Raw genomic sequence first — 12,064 nt, forward strand, 5'->3', positions numbered from 1 at the left:
ACCATCATACTTACTCCAAGCTCCATAAACGCTGAAAAACTTACAATCAATACTAGGTTGCCTGAATTTCGCAAGAACATACATTCTAAATTATGCAGTGAGGGTTAAACCTCTCTACGAATTAATAAAACCTGATTTCAAACCAATTAATTGGACTCAGAAACACACAGAAATTTTAAGATTATTACAAATAGACATGTTACCTAAAACAAAACTGCAAACACGCGCAAATGAACGCAACCTTGTAATCCGAGTCATCCCAGGAAGATGCGGATTCACGTACCTGACCTCTAATGAGGGAGAAACGGTACCAATAGCTTACAAATCACACTTGTACACACAAGCTGAAATGAAATTCAGTTCTACTGAAAAAATTCTAACTGCGGTTCAAACTGCTGTAGCAAAAGAAAGAGCCCTGGCACAAGGTAAACGAATAATAATCGTTACACCAGTACCTGCCCTAGAAGCAGTAACAAGAGCAAGCATTCCAAATGCTAAAGCTCTACATCCGAGATGGATACAATGGGTTAATTCTCTTGCTGCATCAGACGTAGTATACAAATTTGATCCTAATTTAAAAACACAAGAATTTCTCCAATATGAATATGAATGTCCTCTGCCGACCGAAATCCTGCCTCTGGAACATTACGGCTGTATAATATATAGAGACGGATCAGCACAACCCGTAGTTGGGGGTAAACAAGTATATAGTGCTGCGTGCGCGATTGTTAAAGGTCGTTGGAACGAAGGAAAATTTAGACCACTAGTAACTAAAACTCAATCTCTAGCAGATTGTACAGCTCAGTGAGCTGAACTACTGGCTTTTAAGATGGCGCTTGAAAATACCGATCGCGAATTCCCCACACTAATAGTGTGCGATTCATATTACTGCGTTCAGTCTTACAATGAATGCTTGCAGAACTGGGTTCAAATCGGCTTCAAATATGGAAAAGGTGGCACAATCAAGCATAAAATGCTTTGGGAACAAGTAGTTCTTTTACAGAAAGAACTACAAAAGACTCACGTGATACATACACTGAGTCATCAACGTGATGGCGTTCACGTTGCAGGGAATTCATTGGCTGATGAGGCCGTGAAGGCAGCCGTGCAAACGGCTTTCGTAGCTGCCATCACCCGGTCAAAAACAAAAATAGACAGCGATATAATGCAGGCTGTCAGTGCTTCAGTAAAAGACAGTGGTAAGACACTCCCGAAACGCTTTCCTGTAAAGTACTCATACAAAACTGATGCGAATAATGTTCCTTTTGCTCAAATCCCTGGAGTGGGGGATAGGGCAATTCCAAACATGGAACACAGATTAGGACTAATTTTAGCGGCACACGAAGGGCTCGCTTCTACACATGCTGGTGTTTCCGCCACAGTATCATTATTAAAACAGAGATATTGGTGGCCGCGGATGAGAAAACAAACTAGGAATTATGTTATAGAATGTGAAATCTGCCGAAGAATGAAAGTTTCTACAGTGAAACGACCAGCACAGACGCCCCTTCTAATCTCAGATAAACCATTAGCATGTGTTTACCTGGACCACTGTGGTCCCTTACAAAGGGATGGCAACTATAAATATATCATGGTCGCAGTGGATTCCTGCACGAGATTCATTTGGATGTGGCCCCAGCGCTCGGCTGACGCCAGAACTGTTATAAAAGATTTGAGAGTCTTTATCGGCACATACGCAATTGGAATGCTACATTCTGACCAGGGTCCTGCGTTTACCTCTCGAGCTTACAAGGAGGCCATGACCAGCATGGGCATTGCATTGCGGTACTCTTCCCCCTTCCATCCTGAGGGTAATGCAGTAGTGGAAAGAAAAAACAGTGACATAAAGCAATCTATAACGGCGAGGGTATTAGGTTCGGGTGATAGGTGGGTGAAACATCTAACAAGTGTCCAACGTTGTCTTAACAATCTGCCAAGAAATTCTCTAAGAGGTATCACTCCATACGAACTATTGTTCGGCACTAGAATGAAAATCCAGGACTTAGATTGTCAGACTTCAGTGGTAAAAGAAAAAGCCTTTGATATCAAAGATCGTTTGGCTGTTTTACAGGACTTAAATGAAACAAGAAGAAGTCTAAGTAACATAAAGTTAAAGCCAACAGCCACTGAAGAAACACCACCTGTCCCAGCAAGACCTGTCTGGATTCCAAAGATTGGGGATCTAGTCAGAGAAAAGATCGTGGTGAAGAAGGAATTTGGGCCTTCCTATAGAAAAGCAGTACCTGTCTTAGCTGTCAGCGGAACAAGATCAGTAGCACTACCGCCCCTTGCTGGTAAAAAGGAGAACAGAGTTGTATCCATCGACCTGGTAAAACCACAATCATGTGACCAATAATAAGTAGTAGGCCCAGTGGACTCCCAAGAAGTAGCAGAAGACCAAACCTTGCTACAATCCAAGAGGTTCAAACTGAGAGACTAATCACTTTTTATAAACCTGCAGTGAACAAAAAAGGACTATGCAACAAAGCCATGGAACTTGTGCCTCTTGAAACCCCAATTGCAACAGTTCGTCAAGAAACACCAGTCTACAATGATGTAGCATCGGACTATACTAATGTACCAAAGAAAAATGCAAAGACAAATGAAAATCCGGAAGCAATTGCAACAATTGACAGAACTGCATCTGGCTACTTCATCAATTTCGATGACTTTTCTGATGATCCAAGTGAACATGAAGAAACGCCAGCAACAAAAACTTTCAAAGACAAAGTAACTGAACTCTTTCATCAACTAAAAGAAACATATCTGATTTCACCATGGATTGAATTTTGGATCGTGTTAGGTGTACTTTTCCTCCTGCTTTGGCTCATCATGGTTTTATGTTTGGGTAGATTTATTGATGGAAAATATAGTACAATGGACACAGCAAGTCAGAACATCAACTTGGTCCTAAAGCCTCAAAGATCATCTCACATCGAGAAAAGAGAACTGTCATCAGTGAACATCACAGCCAATCCAATACCCGGTGGGGTAGCATGGGACAAAACGGATTATGAAATTTATGGCCCGATTGAGCTCTTGAAATATCCACACCAGTTCAAGGTTTCCTTAAGTGACTTTGTGACACCAAGTACTTTCTCAGATGATTGGGACTTTGAAAATATTAATAATATGATGTTGGATTTAGTAATGTCAGCTAAATTCACAGAGCATGATTATTTGCAGGGTTCATTAAACTATGAAGAAATGTACAGTTATAATAATTTTGGTCATCACTATTTGCATAAATCTGCTCAACCTAGAAATGTTTTTACTTATAACCAATAGGAACATTGTCCGACTCCGGCAAAAGGCAGTTCAAAAACATTTTATGAAAAATTCCAATACTTCCCAGGGTTTAACAACAGTGATCCAGAAACGTTTTATTTTAAAATGTTAAATAAGACAGGAATGAAAACAATGTTGACAAATACTAAATTGATTTATTCTGAAACATTTTATGAAAAAATGTCTACATTTGGTTTTGAATTTTGGAAAAACAACATTGAAACAAAAACCATCTGGGGGTACAAAAGACTGGCAGGTACAAGGTCTAGAAGCATTATTTAGAGCCTGCATGATCCCAGAACAGATAATATTCCTGAATGACACCATTCAACAAACAACATGTCTTGGTTTAGCCAAGATAAAAGACTTAAACAAACCGTCTATTCCAAAGCCTATACCTGATAGTAATAGCACTACAGGAGATAGACATATCCCATATTTTACACCAAAACAGAACAAATTCTGATTGGAAAAAACGGTTGATCTGGCCCACAGACACAAATAACTGTCAGGATAGATTCCTGAACAAAACACAGGGGTTCAAACTGAACAGGCCAGACCCAAGATATTCCCAGAGACAACATTCAGGGATAGTTACAACATACAGTGTAGGGAAACTATGCCTTGAGTGGCTACAGAAATCCACACTGGCTGAAATTAAGCAACACTTGACTTTACTTAAAGATGGTGCTGACTTGCGAGATTTCATACTGGGACCTCGCAAACAGCGTCAAAAACGTTTCATATACGCTGGTATATACGCTGCTTACAACGAAGCTTGGAAAGTAACGCAAATTGAAACTGCTGAAAAAATGCGAGAAATTGATCGTATTCATTTGGAAAAATCACTTTCTGTAGTGGACAATGGGTTAACGACTCTGTCCTCCAGAATATATTCACTGGACAGCATTGTATCATCTGCTATTGATATAATAGAGCAGGACTTGCTAATGTTACAACATGGTCAGTCCCAATTAAGTTTTATTGTACAGCTAGGCTGGACGTTGCAAAACCTGCGTTCAGGCTACGTGCCATGGCGTTTAATCAACACAACGTCATTATTCTCTATCTTTAACCTTACTGATAAACAGATCAGTTTGGCACAAAAAGGAGCAGACTATGCGATTCTGAGCATTGAAAAACTTGAGAGATTACCATGGACAATGTCAGAGAGACCTGTCATTGATTGCATAATACATGGAACAATTACAATTCCGATAACAACTTTTCAGTTTCAGTATTGCCAAAAGTATATACCAGCAGGCCTGTATGAAAGGTTGGATAAAGGATACATCAAATCGACCTGGAATTTACCTTACACACATAAATGTTATAGTGAAGGGAAAAAAGAAGTATTTCTTAGTGGAAACAATTGTAAAAAATCACTAAGCGGTACACTTACCTGCGAAGGTTCATCAAATAACCTTTCATGTCACCTGCATGGCTCTCCGGCAACACAGACAGAGCCATTTTTCAGACAACTTTCCAACTGCAGTTATGTTCTAATAAGTGACCACAGCTGTTGTGGCATGGTGCCAGGAAAAGCCTATCTCGTAACCGTTACTTCCAGGGTCATTTGCTGTATTGGAGTATTGTATCCAAACAGCAATCCAGATATGGAGGCGGCAATATGGCCTTCTTTGAATATCTCTTCTATTCGAATTGATACTTTAAGCAGAATGAAGTCTATTCTTTTACAGACAACTGTGCCTTTAACCTCGTCCAAAGAGACGTATGATCTGCAAGTTGCAAGGACAGCGGCAGAGATACATACCCTGTTATCAACAAATTGCCCCGTGCATTTCGTAGAAATGTTAGGTCAAATCTTAAACATGTCTGATACCAGTGGCATCGCACATGTATTTAAGACATTTTTTTCGGGACTGTTAGCACCCTTTGAAACAGTTCTGGACATTTTCCCGAATTTTGTTCATTCTTTATTCGGCGGCCTGCCTATTCTTTTGGGACACGTAGCAGGAATTTTATTTTTGATCCTTCTGCTCCGATATGGCAAGCCAAGCCACAGACAAAACTCCAGCTACGATGGAAGAAACGATCCTAGCAATTCGCTACCGAGACCGAATCACTAGAGTCCTCGGATTAGCCCAGCTAAGTGATCTGAATACAGCTTGGTTTCTTTCATTCAGACCAATCTGGCAAGATTGCATCTTACCTGTGCTTCGATGTCTGCTATGCGGAGAAGAATGTGTGTTGGACTTCTGTCTTACACTACCATCAGCAGTACCTATGGATATCGATACTTTGCTTGGTTCAGTGACGGCTCATACATCGTGTTGTCCCCAGCGGCTACCTATTCTGATGACAGCATTCGTTGAGACTTCACCATTACCACTAGGTGGCAGTGAAGTACAAAATGAAAGCAGCACCACACAGGTACAACCTTCTGTGAGCATTACTGATACCGACATCGATGATAGCAATGATTCTCACATATGCACTATTGCAGCTTTTTCGAACTTGGTCAAACTTTCACCTGATGTTGTAGACCAATTCTTTGCAAGCCTGTCTGATTTAATGTTCTCACCAAACAACGAGAATAACTTTTAAAACAACGAGCACACAGCGTTCCCTGAACTGTGAATTCGGCCTTCAGTTTTGATAAACAACACTACTGAAAACAATTGGAACTATTTTTTCCCCTGAAAGCGAAATTATTTTTTTTCACTTCCAAAATATTTACTTTTTTCTGGCACATGGTACTCTGATTAAAGTAGAACTATTCTTAGAGAACAGAGCTTCTATTTTTAGAGACACAAGAGACAATATTTTACCTCAGCTTCTAGCACATGTACAGTATTGTATAAATATGCGATGAAATGGTCTCGACCTTCTTTTCTGTATTAAGAGCCATTTCATAAATGTAATTTTCGCAATTCATTCAGCCAATAGTTATATATGCATTTCCTGAATGATAACACTGCTTGAAAAACGTACAGTATAAATACTCATTTTCGTGTATATACCATACACCATTTCAAATGCAATTTATGTATTTTGGGGTGGGTTGGAAAACACACATGCATCATTATATGTTTAGTATTGCTTAGTATTTAGTAATGATGGACATTAATACGTGGAGTGGGTGTTGTGAATCTATCTAGGACCCTAATTAAATATCCCCGATTCATGTCCTTATGTGGTTATCACGAAACATATCCTTATAAAGGCATAAGAACCATGTCCATATTTAGTCATAGCCAATGCAGTCCAAATACGGCAAGGCTACTCCCATAGACTCCTAGAAAGTACAACGCGTTCTTTAAACAAACCAAGCTTCCAGCACCACGGGAATTTCCCCTGCTTTTGTTTTGATTTGCACAAGAACTCCTGGAGTCCAGAAAGAACTGTAAGTTCTTAGTGACGTCTTATGTCCAACCTTACGTCAAACCCGGCACCTTCCAGGTATAAATATACCAACGTTGCTTTAAGCAAACACACGGTGGTTTGGAGCAGAGAGGCTATCTACTTGCCCGACGCCCAGCTGATGCGAGTGCCGAAGGAAGCCGAACCTCCCATTTGACGCACTGAGAGAGACGCTGTCTTTTCTCCTGCCGAGAAATTCCAGAACCGGTGTTTCCAGTCACCCTTGCGGGTTGCTGGGAGATGAAATGAAATGAAATGAAAATAACATTTATAGAGCGCTACAATTGCCCTCAGGCGTCCAGGCGCTATGACTCTCAGAAAAGCCCTCAAGAAACAAGAAGCTCTAGGTTACTGGAAGAAGAGGATTTTGAGTTGTTTCCGGAACCACGTGAGGTTAGGGTTGCTTCTCATGTGGAGGGGGAGGGAGTTCCACAGTTTCGACACATTGAAGGAGAAGGAACGTCCCCCTGATCTGGCTCTGGAAATTTTAGGGACTTTGGCCAAAAAAGCAGAGGAGGATCGAAGCTCCTTGTTGGGCAGGTATGGGGAGATGAGGGAGGTGTTAATTTCTGGGCCCATTTTCCAGAAAGCCTGGTGGGCAATGCACAGGGCTTTGAATTTAACTCTGCTTCTAACAGGTAGCCAATGCAGCGCTTTTAGGCCAGCAGTTATTGAGGTCCTGCGTGGGACTCCAAGTAGCGTACGAGCAGCACAGTTTTGGGCGCGCTGAAGTTTCTGTAGGGTGTAGTCCGGTGCTCCAAGGTATAATGCGTTATTAAAATCCAGGCGGGATTGGACAAGGCCCTGTATGATTATCTGCCTGGCCTCCAACGGGAGAAGGGGAAGGATTTTCTTGATTACCCTAAGGAGGCCAAAACAGGTGGCTGCCACCTTTGTGGCCTGGGCATTGAAGCTCAACGACTTATCTAGCCATACCCCCAGACTTTTGATGTTGTCGCTGGGGGCAGGAGCCGCCCCCATGCTTGCTGGCCATAGCAGCTCTAGAGTGGAGGGGGCTGCCGGGCCTAGGAGCATGAGCTCGGTTTTATCGTCGTTGAGCTTCAAGCAGGAGTCCATCATCCAGCTCCTCACTTCCTCCAGGCACGCCGATAGATTGGGCGGCGATTGGAGGCCGCTCTTCTGTACAAGGGAGACCACCAGCTGGGTGTCAGCCGCATAGGAAATTATGTCGATGCCATGCGGACGAACAATCCCAGCCAGCGGCCTCATGTACACATTGAAGAGCGTGGGGCTCAGTGAAGAGCCCTGAGGGACTCCACATCCCAGAGGCCTGCTTGATGAGACGGAAGTGCCGTCAAAGACCTGGAAGGTTCTATCTGATAGAAAGGACTTGAACCAAGCCAGGGCTTCTCCGGACACTCCCAGGTCGGCGAGACGGTTCATCAGAATAGTATGATGTACCGTGTCAAAAGCGGCACTTAGGTCGAGGAGGATCACTGCCACTGACCCCCCTCGATCCAAGATCCGTCTCGCTTCCTCGGTCACGGCCAGTAGAGCAGTCTCCGTCCCATGTTTTGGGCGGAAGCCCGTCTGGGAAACGTCGAGGAGATGGTTTTCCTCAAGAAATTTTGTTAGAATAGTGTTGATGTGTTTCTCCAGGATTTTTGATGCCCATGGGAGCAGGGAGATTGGGCGGTAGTTGCTGGGGTTGGCTGGGTCGAGGGCAGGTTTTTTTAGCAAGGCCCGTACCATCGCCTGCTTCCATGTCGTTGGTACCGTCCCGCTGAGGATGGAGGAGTTCAGCAACTCCATCAAAGTGGGGGAGATGGTCTCGCTAGCCAGCCTCAACGAGCCCGGGGGGGCCGGGTCAAATGGTGAGCCTGATTTGATTTGCTGTACTAACGGTTCCAGCGTTTCCAGGTTCAGCAGTGGAAAGGATTCTAGCTTATTATGAGAGAGAGTAGCCGTATCCGAGGCTAAGTCGGAATGGCGGGTGGAAGTTTCAGCAGCTGGATCAGGGAAGGAGAGGTAGATTTTATTCGCTTTGTTAAAGAAGAAGTCAGCCAGCTCATTGCATTTAGAGGGGGAGCTGCTGTTCTCTGCGGCGGGCGGGGGTGGTTTTATGAGGGAGCTCACTATCTGGTATATTTCCTTCGGTTTGGATTTTGCCATTGTGATTTTGTCATTATAGTATGCTGCTTGTGAGGTTTTTATTGCTAATTTGTAGTTCCTGATCGCGTCCCTGTAGGTGGTTTGGTCGACAGGGTTGTACGTCATGCGCCACTTCCTTTCTAGTCTCTTACAGACGCGTTTTTTCTCTCTAAGGTCTTCTGTATACCAAGGTGCAGATTTGCTATGGCTTTTTGACCCAGATGGATAGGAAGGGAGGACTTGATCAAGGGATGTTGTGATCCAGTCGTTATATTTCTTATTATTTACCATTGGGTCCTGGGAGAGTGAAGGACGAGTGGTGTTTAGAGCCTTGGTCCAGTCATCTACGGAGATTTTGGACCAATTGCGGGTTTTCCGAGATGTAAATAGAGATGGAGAGGGTTTGCTTGTGGTCCAGGTGAAAGCTATCAGGAAGTGATCTGACCATGGTAGGCTACTAATGGTGCCCACTTTAAGTTGGTTACAGTTACTAAAGATGGGGTCTAGGAGGTGACCTTTTTCGTGCGTAGGAGAGGGGACTAGTTGTTCCAATTGAATGGCGGCTAAACTAGACAACATTTCTCGTGCCGTGTGTTCTGACAAGCAGTCGAAGTGGACATTAAAATCTCCAAGTAGAGTAAAATTTGAGGGGGAAATTACCGATTGAGAGACCATCGACAGAAGAGAGGTGTCAAATTGTCCGATGGGTCCCGGAGGGCGATAGATGAGAGTGCCAGAGAAGCTGGAATTAGCAGAGAACTCGATCACAAAGGGGAGACTTTCGCAATCCTCAATTCTCTCCGTCAAACAGCGGCAGACATAACTCTCTTTGTAAATGATTGCGAGGCCACCGCCTCTGCCCTGTGGTCGGTCGGCCCGTGCTATCTGGTATCCCGGAATGACAACCTGTGCCAGATCCGGCTGAGAGTCCTGGTTAAGCCAGGTCTCAGTGAGAAAGATTACATCAGGCATGTATTCATCTAGGAGCAAGGATATTTCTAAACGGTGCTTCACTAGAGATCTGCAGTTGAGCAGAAACATAGAGTAGGTTTTCACCTCAGGTCTGGCAGTGGTAGTAGGGACGAGCTTAACTTTGCAGTATGGGCAGTGACTGGGGATCTCCAGTGGGTCACTGGGGTGGCCACATTTAGTTAGTATTGGTGGGCGCAGCTGATGTAATAGGCTTGAACTGTAGACCCATCCGTTTCCCGCATCCCGACCGGGGGACGTGGCCCCTGGGCCCGGCCGGGCGCGGACGAGCGCAGACGAGCTTGCCTAATGGGCTCCTTCGGCACGCAATCGTCGCGCCCGCTGCGCTCGTCCGCTGCGCGTCCGGTGAGTGAGCATGATTTATGGAGTGGAAGTCAGAAGGGGGGTAGGGGGGCGTGGCCTGCGCGAGTGGGCGTGTCCACTAGGCGTCAGAGATGGCGTCAGAGAGAGTCCTGATAGAGAGATACAAGACCTCCTTCATTCTAGAACCAAGGTACGGGGCTGATTAAAACCTTAAGAGAATTCTTGATTCAGATTCTTGGCAAAAACCTAACTTAACTTAAACTGCAACTTACTTACTCCTTCCCACGTATTAGGCTTAGGTCAGGTACACCGGGGTAGGCGTATCTTAGAAGCACCAGTTGAGTACGTTTAGTCAATGATTTTATGTATGTATATATTTTATCCGTTTTAAAGTATCATATGGCTAAGAAACCATATCAATGCTTTTACAGTATTATTTCATAATACTACTTTTACTGTACGCACTTTACTTCATAAGTATTGCAATTGTGGCAACTCACTTCTCTTGCATGGGAAAGAGGACTGCTCAATAAATAACACCTTTTATTGAAAATGCCCGTCTCTCTATTTCTCTGCACTCTGGTGAAATTAAGCATGCACGATTGACTGAGTGAAATAACTGTCTATTGTTTTCACACGACTCTAGAGATATACTCTTTATTCTGAGGTAGCAAAGTTGTCATGTTTATGCGGTTGTCAGAAACTAATCCCTTCTTGTCTAATTGGGAAAGTTAACTCCTTCCTGAACATTCGAGAAAGTTTCTAGTGACCTCTGAGCTAGCTGGCAAACCTAATTAAGTCTAATATAGTCAGTAGAGACCTTGATGACCTCAGTCCTACGTCTGAACTGCTGTTTATATTATTCCAATGCGCAGAGCCTATTGGGAATATAGGAACTACACTACAAAAGTAGGCAGCGAGTGAGGTGCGAAGGGGCACAGGAGCAGTTACAGTCCTTCTTCCCAACAAACAGATTCCATGTTGTCTTCAGCTGGCATCCGGATCCGGAGGCTCTAGCCACGGATGCTTTTCTGCAGGTGTGGCCTCCAGCACTTTGTTATGCGTTCTCTCCGTTTGTGATTATTCCGAGAGTCCTGGCCTGAGCCAAGTGTTATCAATCAGAATTGATTTTGATCACTCCTCTCTGGAGAGCTCAAGCGTGGTTCCCGGGTCCTTCTGGAAATGTTATGTGCGATTCCAGTCCTTCTTCCCCAGAGGTGGAATCTGTTGTTAGACCCTCTCAAATCTCCGCATCCATTGATAACATCAGGTCAACTCATACTAGTCGCTTGGCGAATTTCGGGGATCGTTGGCAAGTCCCAGGACTTTCACGAGAAGCTTCCAGATTTATCAGCGAGGTTTGGTCGCCCAACACACACAAGCGTTATGCTACCCCAGGGAAACGTTGGTGTTAATGGTGCTCTCAATGGGAGGTGAATCCCTCTGCAGCAGATGTCTCTTTGGTTGTGAACTTCCTTGCGTCTTTAGCCACTTCAGGTCTTGCTTATCGCACTGTCAATAATTTCCGGTCGGTTATCTCGGCGGGTCACACACCCATTGACGGCAAACCATTTGGTGAACACCCATTATTATGTAAATTACTCAGAGGTATCTGGTTGGTAAAACCTCCATGTGCTAAATACGCAGAGCTTTGGGATGTCTCCATTGTCCTGCGTTTCTTGGACTCCTGGCCTGTTAATCAATGTTTGTCTCGTAAACAGCTTTCCGCCAAACTCACTATGTTGCTTTGTCTAGTATCCTGTAAACGTGTGTCTGATATTCGCGCTCTGGATCTGGCGGGTCGCAGATTCTCTCCGGAGGGTGTTACTTTTTTGGTCACCAGACGCACTAAGTGTAACACCACTTCTGTCACTTATCCCGCATTTCCTGACAATCCTAAATTGTGTGTGGTGCAATGTATCCGGGATTATGAGGTGAGTACGGCAGGTTTTCGTCAAGATATGGCAGGCCAATTCTTGATTGCTCT

The sequence above is a fragment of the Lissotriton helveticus genome, chromosome 2_1, assembly GCF_964261635.1.
Source record: "Lissotriton helveticus chromosome 2_1, aLisHel1.1, whole genome shotgun sequence".
NCBI classification, from domain to species: domain Eukaryota; kingdom Metazoa; phylum Chordata; class Amphibia; order Caudata; family Salamandridae; genus Lissotriton; species Lissotriton helveticus.